At 42.5% G+C, this 24,029-nt stretch overlaps 1 protein-coding gene across 9 annotated transcripts in view; it reads left to right on the top strand.

Annotated features, from left to right (window-relative positions):
* Positions 1-24,029, top strand: part of MYO1B (myosin IB) — a 429,756-nt gene that overhangs the window by 2,609 nt on the left and 403,118 nt on the right. The gene's annotated exons all lie outside the window — the stretch shown is intronic.

The raw sequence follows: 24,029 nt of genomic DNA, 5'->3' as shown, positions 1-24,029 counted from the left end.
GTAGCGCATGGACAGTGCCGCCGGCTGTAGTGCTGCCTGTTCTGGCCGCCGTGGAGGACCTGTTCCAGCTGGCAGGGCTTGTTGATCCCCTCCAGTTCAGGTATTTATTTTATTTGTTGGGAGTCGCTGGGGCAGGGGTGGGAGGAATTGTGTGTCCACCAAGTTTGGGCTTAGGCACACCCTAAATATAAAAGCTCTTTGCAGTCAACTTTTGTATATAAGGCTGTTCAATGTTGGTGTTCTTTACCTATTAAACTTAGAACAATTCCCAGGGCCGCTAAGAGGAGGGGGGGGGGGGGGGGGGGAAATTCCCCAGGACCCGGCATCCAAAGGGGGCCTGCCCAGTGCTAGCATTGCTCTCCTGTTCCTGTGTGCAGCAGGGCCACAGAGCAGTGTACTTCCTTACTGTCGCATCCAAACAGCCTCTTTGGATGCAGCAGGAAGGCAGGAGTGGCCTAGTGGTTAGGGTGGTAGACTTTGGTCCTGGGGAGCTGAGGAACTGAGTTCGATTCCCCCTTCAACTTATCTGTCTTTTCATAAAGGTTTGAAAACCTATCTTTTTCAGAAATCATATGTTCAACTAGGTCTATAAGTACCATATCTTATCATATCTTATGTCTGGCTACACCACTGGTTGAAGTGCCCCTTTCATCCTCTTTAGTAGTTATATTGGTGATGGGATTTTAGATCTGGCTCTTGCCTTTTTCAGTAGTAGCTCAAGGTGAGTTACATTCAGGTACACTAGGTATTTCACTGTCCCTGGAGGGCTTATAGTCTAAGGGACCCCTTTACCAAAGAGTTTAACGTGGGAAAAAAGGCTTAGTGCAGAATGCTTTGACATGTTTTGCAGTAATTTGCCTGTTGGCGTGCGCTAGTCATGTGTTATTTATTATTTTGTAGTTTTTTTGGGAGGGGCATGTCATGGGGGGAATGGGCATGGAAGCATTTTCCTGCTAGCATGTTCACATTAGCGTGCGCTAACTGGATAATGCAGGGTTAACACGTGAGCACTTAGCACCTTCCTGCATTAATACTTTTGCAAGTCTCTCCTGGTAATAGAAAAATTAGCACAGGACCTGCAAAACTAAACAAAAGTCCTATTTTAGGGACGTTAGAAATGGGCGTAGCACACTAGAAAGTTCTGCATTAAAACATGCTAAGTCCAGCTTAGTAAAAGGTCTTTACAGTTTGTAGCTGAGGCAATGGAGGATTAATAGACTTGCTCAAGCTCCCACACTGCCACAGTAGGATTTGAAGTGGGCTTTGCTGGTTCTCTGCCTGCTGCTCTGACCATTAGGCTACTCAGGAGCAAGGTGTGTCTAATTATAATCCTTAAATGAGATGGAGAATTTTATTATAACAGAGTCATGTACTACAACATTCTATTCTATTGTATTTATTAGTCTTGTATACCACTTCTACCCTTAAATAAGGTCCCAAAGTGGTTTACAAAAATTAAAATGAAATATACATTAATACAAAAGAAGCTAAGCAGTATGGAAAACAAGGTGGCTTCAATTATCAGAAAAATTAAGTCTTTAAATATTTTCTGAATATGAAATATGAATCAGCAAATCTAATAACCTGAGAAAGATTGTTCTAACACCTTTTTTAAGCAAACACCTTTAAAGGAAGGATACATAAGCTTAAAAATCCTAGAGCATCTACCAGGAAGCGTACCCATAAGAAACAATACCATAGTCAAAAACTCTTCTGGAATGCCATGTCGAAAAATTTTAAACACAAAAAGCGAGAGATTTTAAATTCTATTCTATTCAGCGGAAGTCAACGTAATTCTCTCGAAAGTGGCGACACATGATCAGATCTAGAATTCTTAAAGATCGTACGGGCAGAGATGCAGGTTGTTCATACATGCACTTGACAAGAATACATTTATTATTTTTCGGGTGTATGTATCTATATCATTCATTCAGATAGTACTGCAGTGTCACCAGGCATCACCTCTTAGCTTTCTGTCTAGTCAATGCACAGGAAGGAGGGAAAAATGGTGTGGTATGAATGTCGCCCATTAAAGCATGCTGTCGTGCCAGATATTGTCAGCCAACGTTAAATGTATGCGCAGTTCCCAATTGCACAATATTTATTAAAAAAATATATATATATTCTTTTTTTTTTTTGCTTTGTAAAAGGGAACTTTGGTAAAAATTTCTAGTTTAAGACAGTCGGGTGAAGTTTTCCATAAACGTGATATATTGAGAGAGATCAAAAATATATGTGGCTTTCTGAAAATAACTTCTCCAGAGAATGCTCTTTTTGGTTATGATGATGTTGCTACGATAACATTCCAAAATAAGGTTAGGAATTTTTGACTTATTTTTGGTCCATCTTGAAGGGCCATATTGCTACAGCGTTTTGAAAGCTGTGGCTGGTTATAAGAATAAAATATCTCTTCCTGTTAATGGAATTTTGTTCAATGATTCAAGCCCTGATTTTATCAGGGTTGGAGTGCTGTGTAACACATTCATTGGTCTACCTCAAATTTCTTTTGAAAGAGCTCTACATGAGTGGAGGAGTAGCCTAATGGTTAATGCAGTTGACTATAAAGCTGGGGGACCTGGGTTCAATTTGCACTTTAGCTCCTGCTAATCTTGGGCAAGTCATTTAGGGTGTCTTTTACTAAGCTGTGGTGGTGTTTTAAACTTGAGGTAGAAATCAGCTAATGGTAAACGCCGAGTCACTCATAGGAATATAATGGGCGTCTCAGCGTTTACCGCCAGCTGATTTCTATTGCGAGCTAAAAATGCTACTGCGGCTTAGTAAAATACCCCCCAGGGCTCCTTTTACAAAGGTGCACCAATGAGTAGCCTGCACTAAATGCCAAGAAGCCTATTTTGCTATGGGCTTCTTAGTGTTTAGCACATGCAAATCAATAGTGCACCTTAGTAAAAGGAGCCATTAACCTCTTTCATTGCCCCAGATATTGAAACTTAGATTGTGAGCTCATTAGGGGCAAAGAAAGTACTTTCATGTAACATGTAAAACTGCTTTGGTTGTACTACACACACGTGGTATATACCCCCCTCCCCAATACAGAAGCATAGATGTTGACAAATTGGGATCATATTGTGCCACACTTGAAAAATCGTGATAACTTTTGCATGGATACTTAAATGCGCTCATCATGCATTTTAATGGAGTGTACACTGTGCAGCCATGTCTTCTGTGCAAGATAACTCACATGCTCAATCCCGTTCTGCATTCGGTGCTCAGTAGCATGTATGTATACCCTGTAGTAACTGCGCAGTTGAGCTCATAGTAAGCTCAAGGAAAAGTCCATAGACCGTTATTAAATGGACTTGTGGAAAATCCACTATTTCTGGGATAAGCAGTATAAAATGTTTTGTACATTTTTGGGATCTTGCCGGGTATTTGTGACCTGGATTGGCCACTGTTGGAAACAGGATTCTGGGCTCGATGGACCTTTGGTCTTTCCCAGTATGGTAATACTTATGTACTTATGCATTGGCCTCAAAATTAGGACAGCGGTTGTTATCTGAATATTGTTGCTCATAGTAACATAGTAGATGACGGCAGATAAAGACCTGCATGGTCCATCTAGTCTGCCTGAGTAGATAAACTCATTACATAAAGGTATGAGGTGATACAACATATGTATACCTGATCTTGATTTGTCCATGCTATTTTCAGGGCATAGACTGTAGCAGTCTACCTGCCATTGTCCTTGTTCTAAAACTTCTGAAGTTGTCATTGAAGCCCTTGAAAAGCTCCAGTCAAGTCCATCCATATCTATCCAGGCCATGATCAGGGCTCAGACCCAGTGGCGTACCAAGGGGGGGGGGGGCAATGGGGGCGGTCTGCCCCGGGTGCTGGGGTGTGCGCCTGTGGGCTCCGACTTCGCTAACTTCGCTTGTTCACTGCAGCTCCCTCTGCCCCGCAACAGGTTACTTCCTGTTCCGGGGCAGAGGGAGCTGCAGCGAACGAGCAAAGTTAGCAAAGTCGGAGCCCACAGGCGCACGCCGCGGCACCCCCCCCAGCGGCGTGCACCCAGGGGGGATGTCATTTCACCAGGGGGGGGGGAAGGTGTCATTTTGCAGGCGGGGGGGGGGGGGGGGGGCGCATCGGCGATCCGCCCCGGGTGCCATCCAGGCTAGGAACGCCACTGCTCAGACCGTTGAAGTCCACCTAGCGCTGGCTTTGTTTCCCAATTACCAGTGTTGCCACCTAGTTTCCGCTAAGCTTCTTTGGATTGATTCCTTCTAAACAGGATTCCTGTGTGTTTATCCCACGTGTTTTTGAATTTTGTTACGGTTTTCATCTCCACCATAAGTACATAAGTACATAAGTAGTGCCATACTGGGAAAGACCAAAGGTCCATCTAGCCCAGCATCCTGTCACCGACAGTGGCCAATCCAGGTCAAGGGCACCTGTCCACGCTCCCCAAACGTAAAAACATTCCAGACAAGTTATACCTAAAAATGCGGAATTTTTCCAAGTCCATTTAATAGCGGTCTATGGACTTGTCCTTTAGGAATCTATCTAACCCCTTTTAAACTCCGTCAAGCTAACCGCCCGTACCACGTTCTCCGGCAACGAATTCCAGAGTCTAATTACACGTTGGGTGAAGAAACATTTTCTCCGATTCGTTTTAAATTTACCACACTGTAGCTTCAACTCATGCCCTCTAGTCCTAGTATTTTTGGATAGCGTGAACAGTCGCTTCACATCCACCTGATCCATTCCACTCATTATTTTATACACTTCTATCATATCTCCCCTCAGCCGTCTCTTCTCCAAGCTGAAAAGCCCTAGCCTTCTCAACCTCTCTTCATAGGAAAGTCGTCCCATCCCCACTATCATTTTCGTCGCCCTTCGCTGTACCACCTGCCGCAGTAGGGCATTCCAAGTATCCACCACCCTCTCAGTGAAAAAATACTTTCTCACATTATTCCTGAGTTTGCTCCCCTTCAACCTCAATTCATGTCTTCTAGTTCTACCACCTTCCTGTTTCTGGAAGAGGTTCGTTTGCGGATTAATACCTTTCAAGAATCTAAAAGGAAAAGCCCTTAGAAACAAATGTGTTAGTTTGGCAATTAGCACGTCTTAGAAAAATAAACAGATCTAATGCGTGTTATTTGCATGGGCGCAGTATACCGGTTTATTTTTATATAGACTCACAAATTGCGTGTGTTATATGTGTGCGCGCATTATATGCATAAAAATACAGTAATTGTTAAGGTACAGTGAAGTGTAGGGGGATTGTTCCTCCCTCTCCCATTCCTGGATCCCCTTCTCTGATCCAGGATCTCCACTATCTCCTTCCCTCTCCGTGCCCTGCTGCCCAATTTCACCCATCTTTTCCCTTCACTTCCATCCTTCCTTCATTGCTTATCTCTCTGCTCTTCCTAGTTTAGATGTCTTTCCCCCATTTCCCTGAGATTTCCCTTCTTTTCCCATCCTTACAGTCCTCTTCTTTCTATGTTCTCTGTCTTCCTTCTCCATTTCAGCACTTCTCAAAAAAAGAAATGGGCAAATATTTATTTATTTATTTAGATGTAGATTTTGTTCACACTTTAGATTAACTAGACACACGGAAAGTTGGAAAACATTTTATTATAAAGTAAAACACTATTTTATGTAATGTAATATGCCAGTATATTGAACATTATGCAAATCCTTCCTCCCCTTTTGGTTGGCCTCCTTGAAAGTAATTTTTTTCAGGTGTGGCCCAACACTGAAGTGAGTTTGACACTAGTGGTAGCTTATTTAATTGAATTTCAATAGAAGATTGTGGAGCACACCACCTCCTGGCTTTGCAGCATTTAATAATTTTAAGCTATTGAGTATGAACATTGAAAATATAATTTTTATTTGTGAACAGAAAGGTTGTGTCTCTCAGGACGACTGGCATGTGTGTCTGTTTTAAATGTCCCATTTATACAAAGGGGGACTTTTACCTATGATTAATGTGTGTTATCAGCCACAGGGCCCATTTTATTTCTGTGGGCCTTGATACAGGTAATGTGTTCTGATGGTTAGTAAAAAGAATTGTTAAGATGGCTATTCTGTTGGCTTGCGCCCACTTGCCCTGAACAAAAACCTTTGTCTCCCCCTTGTGGCAAAGAAATGCGTTTGCAGAGACCTTTTTTTTTTTTTTCTTGAGCAGCCCATCTCACCTCTGGTTTCAGGGGTTCTCCAAGAGTTCACAGGATAACATAGAAATGTGCAGATTAACTTGGTTCTACTAAACACGTGCAGCTATTTCACATGAGTGCTCATTGTAGGTAGCTTGAAAAACAGGCTTTTTTTGGGAGCCCTGAGGAGCACAGTTAAGAACTTGTTGCTTTCAGGCTTGTCCAAGTGCAAATCTTGAGGGCCGTAAACAGGTTGGGATTTCATGATATCATGATACTTCAAATACCAGTCTTTTAGTTTGAGGGTCACTTATTATATACATAATTTTATTATCCTTTACTCCATCAATTTAAACAATTAATACTTCTAATGTGGAAATACCTCCTGCTTGTACTGCATAACATAAGCTATACTTATATAGTCTAACCAAATACTATAACCATTCATACCTAAATTAGTGGAGCTTCTTAGCACCACTCTTGTTCACTAATAGCTCAGTTCAATACAAAATACAATTCTGGGCATAACAAGTTGCTCCTTATAGCAGTCTGATGCTCTTTTCAAAGTTCATAAGGCAGAAAAACGTCTTTGCAGTTAATCTTCAAATAATCAAAAACTGTCTTCTAAGTATAACTCAACAATTGCATATTCCCATAGTGTTTTCTTGAGCGGTGCAATTTTAAAAGCTCCTCATCTGTATGCCGCCTCCATGGTTTTACTAATGTAACAAGTGTAAGCCCTTCAGTCCATGTTGTAGAAAAGCATTGTTAATCTACACCCTCACAAACGTGATAGGTCCAAGCCCGACGCGTTTCACACTAGGTGTCTTCAGGGGCTCCAATTCTATACACAGTAACAAAACAAGAGTATAAGTTCCCTCCTCACCCTTACAAATATACACCAAATACTTTATGTATCTTATATTTTACCTCGCCTATTGTAGGTTCTCCTGTCTTTAGGCTATTGCCAAGATGGCAATTGTTGTACTTAGTTCTATTACGATAACTCATTTAGTATTTTATCAATAAATATATGAGAGAAATTTTCATGCCTACCTCCATTGTATGCAAATTTCCTTCATGAATATTTATTGGGGATATTCTGCAAACCCAGCCTGTTTGTGGCCCTGAAGCAATGGTCCCTCTTAATTTAGGAATCCTCCAATCACATTTTTGCCAGTGGAGGGTGGTACTTCAATATTGTGTTTTCAATCACTAGGGACAGTTAGGTTCCCTGGAATTCTGCAGAATGATTGAAAATATAATATTGAAACAACATTCCCCTCTAGCAGGAATGCAGGTGAAGAACATCTGCACAGCTTAGAGGGAACTCCGAAGGACTGAACTTCTACAAACCTACTTTAGACTGAGACTGCCCTGGATCCCCTGAATTCCTAGTGCCAAGTCCTGTAAAAAAACAGCTGCAAGCGTTCTTGCCAAAGCTATAATTTTGTTGCTGTTGATTATTAACCACATGTAAAGCTTAGGAACGTTTTGAATACTTTGTAACAAAATTTAGAGCCTGCCCCCTTCTCTTGTGAGTCCAAGTGTGCCACCATGAATCTTCTTCAGAAGTGCAATGGACCTAATATTCATGTCCTTGGTGACTCACTGTTTGTAAACTAGAGAATATCCAGAAAAGGAAACGGACTGCATGTGCTCTGCAGCTACTCCTTTTTTTTTTCTTTCCACATTTTATTTTTGACAAGTGAATAGTGCGGACAACATAATGACTGATTGTTCCCACCGAGTCATCTGTTAAAGATGCCTTAGTTTCCTCTCCTTGCTGTTAGACGGCTTTCCTGCCTTTGATTTTCCTGTTCTATATTGAAGTCAGCAAAGTGAATCATCACTTTTATCAAACCTGGTGCTGATGGATTTTCCCTGAAGTGCAAATTTAGGTTTTAGGAAACGTCAGCTTTGAGTGGGGATGGGTAGCCTAGCTCGTGCTTTTAGATCCTCTTCCCAAATCTTGCCTATACCCCTTCCATCAAATTACCCACGCACATATAAAACATTCCATCTTTTCAGTACAAGGTCCCCGTCTCTGGAACGCTCTGCCTAATTGTCTACGTTCCCAAACATCTCTTAATACCTTTAACTCTGAGCTCAAAACATACCTTTTGTAGATGCCTACGATAATTGAGGTGGCAGTACCTGCAAAGTTTTTCCCTTACTTGTGTTCCCCCCCCCTCCAACACACACTTTCCTATTGCAGTTTTTGTAGTTCTTTCCTCCTTCCCCAAGCTTTTCTTTGTACGCGTGTTCTTTTTTTCCCCTCGCACTTACCTTTTTAGCTACTTTTAGATTGTAAGCTGCCCTGATGGTCCGACCCCCAGAAGGCGGGCTAGTAAATTCTAAATAAAACTTGGAAACTTGGTAGAGAATAGAGGGTGAACAAGGTCATCCAAGAAATGACACAGTGATTTACCTAGAGGCAAGGAGAAATGATTAAAGCAAAAGGACTTTTGAGTTTGCCCACCAATGAAGAATTGTAGGAAACATCTACTAATTCTATAAAGTTGGGTTCCCAAATCAATGTTTATCTAGACCTGTTTCAATCACATTCAGGGTACAAAAACGTTGCTCTGATTGAGCAGCTGACCTCTGGAGGGATGAAGACATAACCCCTCCTTCATGTCCCAGTGGTTACTGATCTCCTCCCAACCCCCTACGAAGTGAAAGTGACAGTGGATACCAGGCTGTATAACAGCTTCAGGTATTATGGCCATTCCTAATAGAGAAGCAAGCAAGTGTAAGAAGTAGCCTAGTGGTCAACGCAGTGGACTTTGAACAATGGGACCCAGCGATAACTCTCACTTTAACTCTTTTAGTTCTGTACAAATATGTGAGCCCTCCTGGAACACAGAAATACCTACTGTACCTGAATTTATAAGCCATCTCCAGATTGGCTCCCCCACTTGTAGAAATTGGCCCATTTCTGTTGGTAGCATGAAATAGAAACAACGGAATATCTGCAGTAAACATGTAGCCCGTCATGGGAAGAGGGGTTTTAAGTTTAGAACAGTAGTTTAAAATTCTAAAACAGTGAAGTTCAGCCTGGATCTGACCAATCTTATTTTCAGAATATTTGCAGGGAATTACCTTAAGATATATTTCCATGCACTGGCTGACTTTATGCAAATATATTATGCACAGTGATGAAAAACAGGCTTATAGGGATGGTCCTTGAAGCCCACGAGCAGTAACTGTTCTGTCATAAGTAAAGAATACAAAGGGGGAAAGGGACAAAATCCAAACAGGAAGTGATACAAAGGCAGATAGGGGCTGAGGGCAGAGAAGTTAATAACATAAGGTAAGAGAGAGGAAATTCAGGAAGAGCATGGGATTTGAAAAGAGGATGATGACAAGGGAAGTGCTATCAAACACAGTGGAGCTGTGAAGACTTACTAATAGCCTAAAGCTATGTTCATTTGTAGTGGACATTTAGTAGAGATCAAAGTAGTCCATGCTGAGAAGGTCTTGTTCTTTGAGAAATGTGACATTGAAAGGGTGTGTATAAGCAATTGGTGACTGATGAAGCAGCAGTCTAACAAAGGGGGCTTCTGTACTAATCATTGTCACTTGGACAAAAATTAAAGTTTGGCCTAAAGCAAAATTAAAGATCAGCAAAGCAGATGAAAAAGGCCTTAGCCGCATGGAAGAAAATCCAAAGCATGAACTAACTTGAAAACACTACGATTTCTGGCAGATTTGGGATCACAGATGGGTCCCAGAAGAATCCCAACTGATTGAACATAGAAAGCTAAATAAACTAAGACTTCAAGTTCACCAGTTAATTTATGATACCTAATACATGCCAAGGCCACAGCTAAGGAGATGAAGGAGATTACTTACCATGGACCACATATACAGAACTACGACTTCTGGTCTGCAAGCATACATAATGGCATCAACAGACCCAAAACACTGAGAGGGTGCTACAGCATGAAACACAACAGCCAAATCAACATTCATTGTCGAACTTGGAGAAGCTTTCTATACAAGGAATGAAGAAACCTGCCAATTCACATGGAAAAAGCAGCAACAAAAGTCCAACGATCATAATTATTTAGATTGGGAGAAAGAGGTGAAAGGAAAATACAGCAAACAGTGGGATTTGTAAAAATCTACTTCCCCAGCCAAATATACAAAAAAATCTGATAATTCTGGTACATGAATGACTGAAAACAAGATGGATTGATGGGTGTTGAATGTTGGGGAGCCAACATTCAAAGGTTTTACTGATTATGGTGGCAATTTTATAACTGCCTGTATGCGTAAGTGCATAAGTATTGCCATGCTGGGACAGACTGAAGGTCCATCAAGCCCAGCATCCTGTTTCCAACAGTGGCCAGTCCAGGTTACAAGTACCTGGCAAGATCCCAAAACAGTACAATACATTTTTATGTACCTTATCCTAGAAATAAGCAGTGGATTTTTCTCAAGTCCATTTTTATAATGGCTTATGGACTTTTCTTTTAGGAAGCTAGCCAAACCTTTTTTTTAAACCCCGCTAAGCTAACCACTTTTACTACATTCTCTGGCAACGAATTCCAGAGTTTAATTACACGTTGAGTGAAGAAATATTTTCTCTGATTCGTTTTAAATGTACTACTTTTGTAGTTTCAATGCATGCCCCTTAGTACCAGTATTTTTATAAAGAGTAAACAACGATTCACTCCACTCATTATTTTATAGACCCTCTATCATATCTCTTGTCAGCTGTCTTTTCTCCACACATAGTTTTCTACTTTGTGGACTTGGCTGGATTTTCAAAGCAAAAGTTCTGTTACTTGGAAAATTACTCCAGGAAAACTGTTTACAGCTGTTCTGTGGCATGCACAAACTTTCTGGGTTAATTTACAAACATAAGTTCCATATCTCAAAAATGCATGTATTGTCCCTTCTCTGGTGGGATGAAGGTTGCTCCAGAAGGTACACTGTGGGAAAGCATAAAATAAAAGAGAAACTTAAGTATCTCAAAAGACAAAAAAAAAAAAAAAAAAAAAATCTTAGTCCACATCAGTCCCTAATAAAAGCACCTTTATTAGGTGAAACCCACTCAAAATGAAGAATTTACAAATCAATAGCAAATAAACAGTTAAAGCTACTCATGGTACACTACCATTTTAGCATGCAGAATGCTGTTAAGATGTGTCATTGGTAACTGGGGCCCCTTGTGGTAAAGTAACACCTGTGAATTGCATTAGCACACATTAATAAGGTAGTACACATTGGTAAGTAGCTGAAAGTGTCCAGACAAGATGGTGTGCAAACCAGCATTGTCCTTTTGAAGGAAAAGTGGCAGAATTCTCGTCAGCGCTGTACCAACAAGGGCTGTGAGAGTGGAGGAGTGGCCTAGTGGTTAGAGTGGTGGACTTTGGTCCTGGGGAACTGGGTTCGGTTTCCACTGCAGGCACAGGCAGCTCCTTGTGACTCTGGGCAAGTCACTTAACCCTCCATTGCCCCAGGTACAAATAAGTACCTAAGCCACATTGAGCCTGCCATGAGTGGGAAAGTGCTGGGTACAAAAAAAAAGTGCGGCCACCCAGGGTGCAAAAATTGTTCCTAGCCTACCATCTTGTCTATTGTCAATGGCAAAGCGGGCAGGATGGCAGGAACCAGTGGCAAGTCACACAGGGTACAACTATAGCTCCCCCTTTGTATCCTCTTCTGGGGTCCAGGGTATACAACATCTCTTCTTTTTCTTTCTTTTAAGATCCAGTTCTGGGAAGCCTAGATTCCTCTGCAACATACTCAGAGAAAAACACTTTCCAAAAATCACAATACTTTTTCAGCACTTAAGCCTTGTTAGTGTCAGCGCCGCTAAATCTTCAGGAAGGGAAAACATAGACACAAGGCTTTGCTTCAAGAAATACTGCTTCCAAGGGAAAGTCAGAAGATCACCAACAACCAAGAAATAATATGGTCTGGAAATAGTGAGGGTAGGTGAGAAATCATCTCAGATATCTCAGGAAGCTAAAAGAACTTCCGAGTACTCCTTGATATCGGCTCATATCTATGATGTACTAAGATGGTTATTCTATAAGCCTTCTTTGCGATTTGAACATGCAAATACTGGCATATACATATCTACGTTGAATAAACATAGAAAAGCTAGTTTTAGAAAGCCAGGGTTTGCATGTGTAAATCTGAGGCAAGAAAGCATTTTCAAGGCATGCTTGGTGTGGGATGAGGATAAGGCCAAAAAATATTTGTGTATTCCTCATTTCAGAAGGAGAATGCATATCTGTGACCCCCAAGATGAATGCTGGGATTTACCAAAGAAGTTGATTAACAAGAGATGGTGTGATGTCACAAAGAAGAAGGCATTTCACCCAAGGAGGTTTTCATTCTCCCCAGTGCAGCCGCTATCATCTTGGTACACCCAAACCAATGTACTTGATAGAGCAACAAGCTCCGCCTACTGACTTCAGCCCAGATAATGGGTTGCGCTCTTGCCGTCCCCTGTTAATCAAACCTTGGGATGTACACCTGCTCCCGGAGACATCTAGGCTTTATAAAGGTGGTGGATAGGAGAGATTAGGGGAGGTTGTCCCCTATATGCCCCAGTATTTTTCCCCCTTGAAATTGATGGTGCCAAATGATTGCAAGTTCTGTAACATAGACATGAAGGTTTCTAAATTAATAGACATACATGTCTAAATATTGGCACTTACATGTAGTTGTCTCTTGATATTGTATTTATATATTTATTGGAATTTAGATGATAACATTTGCAAAATGGGTGCTGTTGCCCACATAGTTGGCACATACTGCTGACATAGCCTTTTCTAACTAACTAACTAACTATGTATATATATATATATATATATATATATCTCGTTAGAAAAGGGACTATGTCAGCAGATCCTTTTATGATATATTGTTGGAATTTGACACGTCTCAACTTGGACGTCTCAATTCTGATTTCTATGCTGTTTCTAAAATCTACCTTTCATATCTACTACTACTACTACTTATCATATCTGCAACCAAACGTGTACTGTGCCTCCAGGTATACGCATCACTGGGGGAAATCTGCAAAAAAAAGAAATTCTGAATTGTTTGCAAAATGTTGAAAATGTATTTATTGATTTTGGACTTTTTGATATACTACTGCAAGGCCTATATATAGGCATCCAAGCGGTTTACATAAAAGAAAAGACAAAAGCAGTATACAAATTCAATAATAGCGGTTTACACAAAACAAGCTAGAGGCAATAGTTACAGGGAATTGGCAATTAGGTAAAATCAGGGAGAAAAAGAAAATCCTGTGTATTTTGAATTTTTGGTGCAGAATTCCTCCCCCATCATAAGTCTGATATTCCCCCCTCAACTCTCATTTGACCCAGCTGCAGTTTTCTCCTCCCACCCCTGTCTTCCCTTCCCCCTCAAGTCTTTCTCCCCTCCCGTGCCTCTCCTCTCCAACCCCCAGGCATATACCACATCTCTCCATCATACTCCCTCTCCTACACTTACCCCAGCCTCTCCTTTCTCCCCTCCCCCTTCTCATTATTTTCCTCACCAATATGGCACGCACACCTCCAGCTTGCTTCAGTGACTCCCCACTCCAGACTGCTCAAGTGCTGCAGAAGAGTCCCTGTGGAGGCGCTTTTGACCTTTCACTTGCTGAAGCTGTTTCTAGAGCTGCCAGACTGTAGGAGTGGAGAGAAGAGAAGGGAAGAATAGCCTGGTAGTGCTTATGCAGGTCCGTGGGAGACCATGGAGTGGAGATGAGAAAGGGGTAAAGGAGAGATTCAAGAAGAAGGAGAGAATCAGGTACAACATGGTTCTTGAGGAGTTAGGGGGCCCAAGAGAGCTCCAAGAGATCCCAAAGGAAAGGAGGAGTGTCCAGAAGTGTGTTAAGAACAGCTAAAAAGACTGTTGAATCTGTATGCTATGAAGCTGCAGCTGAGCCTCTTATCATTGGCTGTTTGACTGGAAGAAGCTTTTTATTTAGGAAGACCACTATCTTGTCTGAACTGTCCTTCCTTGCACTTTACTAGTAGCCTTCAGCCCTGAAGCACAGAATCCCTTTTTTAGTCCATTCCAGAGTTTGCTGATAGTCCCTGAGATAGTCCCTGGGATTTAGCCCAGAACTGAGGCCCCAATGCTCAGAAGCAAAAGGGGGCACTAGAGGCCATTAGTGCTGACAATTACTTCTGAAAAAAATAACATCAGCTCAGAGCAGACATTAGGGTGTTTGAAGAAGAGAATTTCTCACGATTATTTCTTTAAAGTCTGCCGGGTTTTCTTACTTTTGAAGAAGGAAGCCTGTGCAAATCCCCTAAGCACCAGTAGTGAGAAACACATTTGCGCGAATCTGAGCAAACCCAAAAGTGAAAGCACACATTGGCGCCTATTCCTGTGTTTAAATATAAGCCCTTCCAAATAAAAAAAAAAATTGAAACACTTATATATAAGGTGCAGAAAACAGACGCCAATGTGTGCTTCATTTTCGGGTTCGACTGGGCGCATGAGCACAGGAACTGGGCTTACCATGAAACTCATCTGCGCATGCACCAAGCACATCCCCCTCCTTGCTTTCGCTTGAACAGTGCAAATATGATTTGCTCACCATTTCCTTTGAACAGTGGTGAGCTAATTCTCTACGCTGTTCCGGCGGTATGGTTTCTGCCCTGTTGGCTTACCACAGGAGTTTATTTATTTGTTACATTTGTACCCCACAGGGCCTGAGTCACTAGTGTATAATGAATTGGCAGGAGAGGGAGCTTTACAGTGTATAAAAAGAAGACAGGAAATAGGAGAGGGGAATAGGTTGCTCTCTTTAGCACAATGCATGTGTTAAGTAAAAGGTTATTTGTAAATGGACAAAGGCATTGTATATAACATACTCTGGTCTGAACATGCAGTACAAACCCTATTTGAGTATGCTAATCCCTGAGAGAGAGAGAGAGAGAGAGAGAACTAACTCTTATTATGCAGGGATAAAGTTTTTAGGGGAGCGGGTGAGGGGAGGCAATTTGTGCCTTTTCACACACACCCTTGTAGTTGCTTTTTAAAATCCCCATTGCTGGCACCAGAAGTCTTGCATACTGATTCCTGATAACAAGCAAGAGCCTTAAGTAGCTGATAAAATCAAGGTTGAGGTTTATGAAATCAAAGGTGGGCTGCCCAAAAATTTGAGACCTAGCCAGCCAAAAGGAACTGAACATTTAACTCCTCGTTTAACTCCTCTTTTCAATTGTTCCCGGCCAGTCGGGATTTTCAGGATATCAATCCTGAAAACCCCAACTGGCCTAGGTGGTGCCCCGAGGACTGGATGAGAAAACCCTGCTCTAGGCACAAAGAAGCTGGAGTTTTTCGGAGACAGAGCCCATAGTGATTACAGAATGTGCAGAGACAAATGTATTTCCTCGTTAAAATGGGTGGGCATTGGGGGGGGGGGGGGGTTGGGTGTGCTTCCCTGATTATTTTGTTCATAGTTTCTTTCAGTAAGAGGGAAAATATGATTGCTTTGGTTCTCAAATGTAGCTGAAAAGGTAAGGGGAAAAAAAGGTTAGCCTTCATAAATTACAAGACATCGCAGAAAGAGGAAGACGGGCAAAAATACCTGAAAAAGCTAAGAGAAGCTGGAAAAACTGTCAGAAAAGCAAAGATGGAAATGGAAGAAAAGATAGCTAATATGGTAAAACTGTGGGACAAGATATTTTTTAGATATGTAGGTGATCAATTACTTCTGTTTTTGCGGATGAAGGGCTGGGGGTAGGACTAGGGAAATGCTAATTGTGTGGTAGACCAGGACCGATTCTCAGAAGACTGTGTTCGTGAGAAGCTAGCTAAACTAAAAATAGACAAAGCTATAGGGCCTGATGGGATACTCAAGGAGAAATTCTGGTGGCTCCATTTTCTGACCTTTTCAATACTTCTTTAGAGTCTGGAGTGGTCCCAGAGGACTGTTGAAGGGCGGATATGGTCCCTCTGCACAAGAGCAGAAGGAGGAGGGTTTGGGAATTATAGGCCTGTTAGTTTGATTTCAGTGGTGAGTAACTAATGGAAATGCTTCTAAAGCAGAGGATTGTGAAGTTTCTAGAATCAAATGGACTGCAGGATCCGACGCAACATAGTTTTACTAGAGGCAGATTCTGTCGGACAAATCTGATTGATTTATTTGACTGGGTGTCCAAACAGTTGGTTATGGGAGGGGCCCTAGATGTGGTGTACTTGGATTTTAGCAAAGCCTTTGACACAGTTCCACATAGGCGACTGATAACTGAATGCCCTCAGTATGGGCCCTAAAGTGACTGATTGGGTTAAAACTGGTTAAGTGGAAGGAGACAGAGGATAGTAGTAAATGGAGTTTGCTCCGAAGAAAAAGATGTTATCAGTGGTGTGCCACAGGGATCTGTCCTTGGGCCAGCTGTTTTTAACATCTTTGTGAGTGATATCGCGGAAGGACTGTCAGGTAAGGTTTGTCTCTTTGAGGATGATACCAAACTCTGTAATAGGATTAGCACCCCAGAGGGTGTGGGTAGCATGAGGAGGAATCTAGCGAAGCTTGAAGAATGCTAAGAAATACACTTGAGCTGCAAAAATCCAAAGGAATGGTATAGTATAGGGGGTGAAGTACTTCTGTGTATGAAAGAAGAATGGGACTTGGGGGAATCACATCTGATGATCTTAAGGTAGCCAAACAGGTAGAAAAGGCGACGTCAAAGACAGAAGGATGCTCGCGGGCATAGTGAGAGGAATGACCAGCAGGAAAAAAAGAGGTGATAATGCCCTTATGTAAGTCTCTGGTGATTCCCCATTTAGAATACTTTGTGTAATTCTGGAGTTCACACCTTCAAAAAGATATAAACAGGATGGAGTCAGTCCAGAGGGCAGCTATAAAATTGGTCAGTGGTCTCTGTCATAAAGGGTGTGGGGACAGACTTATAGACCTCAATATGTATACTCTGGAAGAAAGATGGGATGGAGGGGATATGTTAGAGGTGTTTAAATATTTCCACGGTATTCATGTCCATGAGGTGAGCCTATTTCAAATGAAGGAAAACTCCAAAATGAGAAGGCATAAGATGGAGCTAAGAAGTTATATGCTCAGGAGTAATCTAAGGGAATACTTTTTTTATGGAAAGGGTGGTGGATGCGTGGAATAGCCTCCCAGTGTAGACAAGGACTGTGTCTGAATTAAAGGAAGTGTGAGACAAGTGATCCCACATGCCTAGGGAGAGGACGAGATAGTGGATGCTGTGGATGGGCAGACTGCATGGGCCACTTGGCTTTTATCTGCTGTCATGTTTGAGGAAGAGTTGATACGCAGTAGATGTCTGAGCACTGTTTTTTGCCACCTTTGCACATATTTTGAGACATCACAATCCTGAGCCCTCTTTATTCCTCTGTAGCCCTCTTTTCTCGCTCTCCATTCCACAATCCTCCTTGGTCACCACTTCCCTGCACTAGCCAACATCTTCCTCCTTCCCTCTGCAGTACTCCTTCCATTCATTAGCAGTGCTTCTGTGTTTCCCTCTTTCCCCTCACCCCACCCGTGAATCCGTGCAGCCATTTCGCTTACCCTTCCTTCAGCAGGGCTTTTGCTTTGCTCCTTCCTTCTGTCCAACCCTGAAGTCCTATTCTCTGACCCATGGGTAGGGTGGCAAATCTCCAGCATCCAGCACATCTCTTTGGTAATAAAAATCATATCATATACACTAATGTTTTTAAAAGACTGATATCTCCCCTCCTTTCTGACAGACGGGGCCAAATTTAAGATTTTGATGCCCATAGAAAGGATTGTATAGCAGAGAGGGGGGAAGAGGCTAGTTAGAGATATTAAAGATTGCAGAGCTAGAAATGGTGCACAGAATGATAACAGTGCTACAGCGATGCACCATTGGAGCAACACATGCAGATGGGCCTATTGGTCTTTGTCATAAAGCAAATGGGGACAGCATTAAGAGGAGAGGGGATATATGATACCTCCTGTGCCTTTATATCATGGAGGGATTTGAGTTTCTTTCAGTGGAAAGGAAGCTCTGAAACATGGTGTCACATGATGACAGTGAAAGGGGACAGACTCAGGAGTAATCTAAGGAAATACTTCTTCATAGAAAGGGTGGTGAAGTCGTGGAACAGTGGAGGTGAAGCTATATCTAACTTCAAGAAAGCATGGGACAAGTACATAGGATCTCTAAGAGAGAAGAAGAGATAGGAAAAGGGGATGGGGTTTGATAATCCACCTTTCTGTAGTTACAATAAAAGCAGTTTATGTATTATATTCAGGTATTTATTTTGTACCTGGGGCAATTGAGAGTTAAGTAATGGCTTCTATTCTATAAAGGGTCATGGACTTACTGCCTTCTGTGGTACAATCAAAGCTGTTTATGTATTCCATCCAGGTACTTTCTCTGTTCCTACTGGGCTCACAATCTGTTTTTCTTGGTTACCTGGGCAATGGAGAGTTAAGTGATTTCCCCAGGGTCCCAAGGAGCTGTAGTGGTCCACTGCACTAACCACTAGGCTACTCCTCCAGTCCACTTGCTGCTATAGTAAGAGGGAGCTCGTTCCTCTTGGATGGCTATTTGGCAGCTTCAAAATTTGGGTCTTAGTCAGTGGCTTTTGTTGCCTAGGCGTACACCTGGACCTGCAGTTTGGTCCGTGGCAGCACTGGAAGACCAGAAGGATTGGACATTTCCTATCTCTGCAGTGGCTTCTCTTCTTCATCCTCTACATCCTGACTTAAAAGGAAGTGCACGCCAGGAGGGAAGAACAGCTGCTGGAATACGGAAAGCACATGTCGATTGTGTTCTCACTTCCTGGCCTTTTACAAATTTGCTGCCAGTTCTTTCTCCAAAAAACTGAGAGGGAGAGCAGAGAGAGCACATAGGAAGATGAGTGAGTGGAGAGGAGGAATGATGTAGGGAGATAATTATGCATCACACCATCTGCGCTCTCCTTTTTAAAATCCTAGATCTTCCCATTATAAGTCTCATGCGTGAAATGCACTTGAATTTATTTTTTTCATATCTGGCCAGATTGGAAATTAAAAAAAACTCCAGTTCTTGCTTAAACAGGACGTATGACATGTTCATAGAAACAAAGACTGTCCTATATAAAGCAGGATACCTTGCCTTTCTACCTGTGGGACGTGGAGAAATGTTTCTCTGAGCCCAGTGATTCTCATTGTTCGCTGAATTTGCATTCTCTTTGCTTGACAGCTCATTCCTCTGTTTCATAAATATATAGTTGCCAGGAACTCCAGCTTACAGTAAATGAAACTAATATAGCTCCTACTGCATTGCAACAATAATTTTTTTCTTACCAGATTTTTTCAATATTTTTAATTCTCTTTTCCCCATTGATTACTATGTAGCAGGGCTGGAAAAGTGTTATTTATATTACTTAAATGAGGCAGCTTGGTCATTGAAGATGTGGACAAGTGATCTTAGTTTTTTGCTATTAATTTGGTTTGACATGTTCACTGGGATTCCCCTGCCTGATTGTAGATGGATGTTAGGAAAGGAAGTCTGCGTATTTGGAAAAAAGGATAATGGTATTTTAAACACAATATAATGAAGCTGAAAGTCTACGAGGATGTGATTATATTTACTCACCAGTTTTGTTACATTACATTATACTGGACTTATATCTGCTAATACCATATATAGTTCCAAGCGGGTTACATATTAAATATGTTCAGATGTTACATATTAATCAGTTAATAGGTACAGTAAAGATAAAAGAACATTAACTAAGGATCAATTTCTATGCATTGAAAATACTTCTGAAATAAAAAAAGTCTTAAGTGACTTCCTAAAATATAAATAATTTCTTATCAATTGAAGTTCTAATGGTAAGGTGTTCCAAAATGAAACTGCCTTATCCTATATAATAATTCTCACCACCAACGTTCTAATGTGGGACTGCCTGTGTCCGTGGCTCCTGCAGTTGCTGAGCTAGGCTCCATAGCCAGGATGACATCACTAACAGCTGATTTCCAGGCAGGGGGAGGAGTAGGGAAACACGCTGCTTCCCTACTCCTCCCCCTGCCTGGGAATCAGCTGTCAGTGTGCCGCTCCCTGCCACTTCAGAACAAGTGGCAGGGAGTGACGCATCAAAAAACTACTAGCGTGGCACCACAGAACCCCCCCCCCCTTGGCGCATCACCCAATCCCCCCCCCCCCACGGCACATCAAACACCCCTCCCTCCACCCGAAGCACATCAACACCCCCCCCCCCCCCCGGCGCATCAAACCCCCCATCGCCACATGCAGATGACAGTAGTAATGCTGTCCGGCCGCTGCTGCTTCTCCTGTTGAGCAGCAGCGGCCGCTAGAAAGAAAAGAAGCGATAAATGTTTTTAAACCCAGCCCAAATCATTTGCAAATGCCCGAGTCTTACAATGCAGTCTCTGCAGCCGCTCCTCCTCTAGCCTCCACGTCACTGCCCCTGGAGTAAGACCCCGGAGGAGCGCTGTGACGTGACAGGCGAGAGGAAGAGTGGCTGCAGAGACTGCGTTGTAAGACTCAGGCATTTGAGAATGATTTGGGCTGGGTTTAAAAATATTTATCGTTTCTTTTCTTTTTGTAGCGGCCGCTGCTGCTCAACAGGGGAAGCAGCAGCGGCCAGACACCATTACCACTGGCAGCTGCGGGTGGCAAGGGGTTTGATGCGCCGGGGGGGAGGGGGGGTCACTGGACATGGGGGGGAGGGGAGGGTCGCTGGACATGGATGGCTGGAGGCGGGGCAGGGGAGAGGGAGGTGGGGAGGGTCCTGAGACCAGAGAGGTGGGGTGGGGAGGGGGCCCTGCGAGAGGGGGGGTGGGGGCTCACACTCACTCACTGTCTCTCACATACACTCTCTCTGACACACTCCCTGTCTATCACACTCTATCTCTCTGTCACACACACACACAGTCTCACACACACACAGACACTCTGTCTCTCACACACTCTCTCTCACACAAACACACACACACTCTCTCTGTCTCATTCTCTCTGACACACACACACCATCTCTCACACACACTCTCTCTGAAACATACACACTCCGAGGAAAACCTTGCTAGCGCCCGTTTCATTTGTGTCAGAAACGGGCCTTTTTTACTAGTAAGAAATAGATTTAAGGGATTATTGTCTACTTCTAACATTACATACCGATGGAAAGTGCAGTAGACAATGTTCTCTTAAACGATCATACTTATAACCGGTGGAAATATTAATCATTTTACAAGATAGTATGGGGCCTTACCATGCAATACTCTAAAACCAAGAGTCCCAAATTTAAACTGCACCCTCGAATCCACTGGCAGCCAGTGCAAATCAAATAAATATGGTGTTACTGAATCAAATTGATTCAGAGAATAAATCAGCCTGGCCGATGTATTCTGTATCATCTGTGGACTATGCGATGATGTTTTGGTGCAAACTGAGATAACACTGTTATAATAATCGATCCTAGAAAGGATTAAGATTGAACCTCTAATCTGAAAGTGGAGGTGGTAAAATATTTCTTAATGTACTGCAATGTTTTCAACAAGAAAAAAGACTTCTTAATGATTAAGTTGCTACGAGATCACATATTAACCATATTATCTAGCTCTACGCCAAGTACCCTTGTGGACTTATGAAAATGAAAACAATCTGTCCCAATATTAAATTGTAGACAACTAAAAGGATGATCCACAGACCTCAGCCAGAGAAATTTCATCTTTTCCTTGTTGAGTTTAAGCCTATGAGCCGTGATCCAATTTTCTACTATGGTGAAACAATTCATAATGCTCATAAGCGTTTCAGATAAGTTAGAATAAACAGGGCACAAAATTGAAATATCATCTGCATATATAAAGAAAGTTAAATTAGAGTCCTCCAAAAGAACACCCAATGATTGTAATAAAACATTAAATAAAGTGGGCGACAAGGGAGAGCCCTGCGGAACTCCACAGGTGGTTTCCAATAATCTGAAAATCCCTCATTCCATTTTACTGAATAAGACCTAGGGTGAGAGAACCTTGAAACCACTTTAGTACAGATCTGGAAATTCCAGATTTACTCAGTGTGAACAACAAGGTATCATGATAAACCAGATAAAAGGCACCTGAGAGGTCGAATTGAATTAAGATAGCGCATTTGCCTACACTTAACAATGTTTTACTCAAGGCAACAATCAAATCTACCCATAGTTGCTGTAATGTAAAACCTTCTAATCCAGATTGGGAATAAGTTAAAATATCATATTTATTCAGATATGTTTGAAGTTGTTGAATAATGAGACCTTTGTTTGGTTACAATTTTATAGAGGGTCTATAATTACTAGCCTAATTTTGGTTAATCGAACCCATTGAGGTGTCAACGTTATTTTAGTGATGTCTCTAATGCAGAACTCTGGAGGAATTCTGTTCAATTGTGCATTGCAGATTTCTCGCCTAGGCAGAATTTTTTGCAGGAGGGTGGCTATAGACACAAGGGACTGTTTTGTGGGCAGGGTGAGGAGCCAGAGTCATGGTAGTGTCAGCCTGTATAGGCCCGAGGGAATGTAGAAAGGTGTAAGTGGTGTTGGAGCCTTGGAACCTGAAAATGAGGGTTCACATGAATGTGGGGGGCACACCTGGAAGGGTTTAGGAGACAGAAAAGAGAGCTGGCGATGGTGAACAGAGAGAGAATGAGTAGAGAGCGTTAGGGAGGGGGTTTAGCCTTGTGTGTGGTGGTGCAACAAGAGAAAACTGGATGTTGCTGAGGAGTGTGTGTGGGGGGGGGGGGTGGGGGGGGGAGAACTGGAAGAAGAGTGTTTATGCCAGGGGAGGATGTATAGAGGGATCTGGAAGCCTTCCTGAGGTGTAGGGAGTGAGTAAGAGAGCTGGGAGGATGGGGAGCAGAGAGAGAGAGGTCTAGGGCATTCTTGGGGGGGGGGAGGTTATTGCAGGGGTGATAGAGGGTTCTTGCTGGAGAGTAAGACAGAGAACATGATAGATGGTGAAGAAGGATAGGGAGCGAGCTGAAGAGGAGTTGAGCCAGGGAGCGGAGAGAGAATTGGAAGATCTCATTGTGAGATGGGTTAGAATGGGGAAGATGGGCGAGAACAGGGAGAGGGGTGAGTACTTCAGTTGAGGGATTGGACATTCTCAGAATAGTGAGTGTGAGGGAATGGGTTGAATGGATCAGTAGGGTCAAGCACTGCACTTTTTCTTAATGCCTCTGGACAAAGCTTTTATGAAAATAAGTCTCTCATGATTACAAAATGTAGTTACCGCAAGCAGCCTTCAAACGAGTTGTAATGCGCCGGGTGCTCGAAGCTACACTTAGCAGAGGCATACTGACAGAATGAAATTATTTTATTTTAGCCAGAAGTAAAGTGTGCAGCTTGAATTACAGAGTGTCAAATAAACACTTGGGAACCATTAAATAGACAACATTAGTGGGCATTTGCTGTAGAGTTACAAGACTGAAAAGTTTACAGACTTTGGTGCATTAAGTACAAAATATTTCAGTTTTGAACCTCCCCTCCCATTTTGACAGCTTCATTTATTATTAAAGTTATTAGAATATTTATTCTCTTCCATTACGTTCATTCCCACTATTCCAGGACGAGTGGGTAGTTATGTCCATCGACCAGCAGGTGGAGATAGAAAATACAGAACTGAGCACCACTACATAGTTCCCTGCTAGCAGCTCAGCTCCTCAGTATCTTCTATCTCCAGCAGGTGGATGGACAAACTTCCTCTGTCTCTAGTTATGAGGCCTTGCTCCTGGTCCAGTTGGTCAACTGGTTCCCAGTTGAGCAGACATACCTGTGGTGCTGGGTCCCTGCTATGCCTTTCCCTGGATGTCGCACCTTTTCCCTGTTTTTTCCTCTGTGTGAGAGCCTGCTCAGCAACCAGTCCTGCTCAGAAGATGAGGAGTCGCAGGCAATACAGTGAGTCTGGCAGGCCGGTGCTGCTGCCGTACCCTGCTG

The sequence above is a fragment of the Microcaecilia unicolor genome, chromosome 7, assembly GCF_901765095.1.
Source record: "Microcaecilia unicolor chromosome 7, aMicUni1.1, whole genome shotgun sequence".
NCBI lineage: Eukaryota > Metazoa > Chordata > Amphibia > Gymnophiona > Siphonopidae > Microcaecilia > Microcaecilia unicolor.
This window is presented reverse-complemented; position numbering and strand designations above follow the sequence as displayed.